The sequence below is a fragment of the Otolemur garnettii genome, unplaced genomic scaffold, assembly GCF_000181295.1.
Source record: "Otolemur garnettii isolate 467f Iridium unplaced genomic scaffold, OtoGar3 scaffold00156, whole genome shotgun sequence".
Taxonomy (NCBI): Eukaryota; Metazoa; Chordata; class Mammalia; order Primates; family Galagidae; genus Otolemur; species Otolemur garnettii.
Window position 1 is genome coordinate 523,103 of NW_003852551.1, and position 397 is coordinate 523,499.

The window sequence follows — 397 nt, forward strand, 5'->3', positions numbered from 1 at the left end:
ATGGTTTTCTCTTCCCCAGCCTTCTGGGAGTGAGATTCCCACGTATTCCTTTGCTGACTGAAGGTCTCCAACATCATTTGGACCTTTGTAAATACCCTCAGGTCCTGAGGCCGAGCAGAGATTAGAGACAAATCATCTAATTTAAACAAATCTTGGTTTAATCCAAAACTCTAGTACCTCTACTCACTAACAGGGGAAACTTGGCCTCCTTTCTGGGCCTTAGTTTCTTTATCTGTAAATTGGGGATAAGTTTCAAGACAGCAGGGAGGGAAATTACCTGCTTGTCTAGGTCTCTGTATCCCTAGCTCCAAGAACAGTGCCTAGCATACAACTGGGGCCTCAATTTGTGTTTGTTTAAATATGAATAGTGAGGCTCGGCGCCTATAGCTCAACCGGC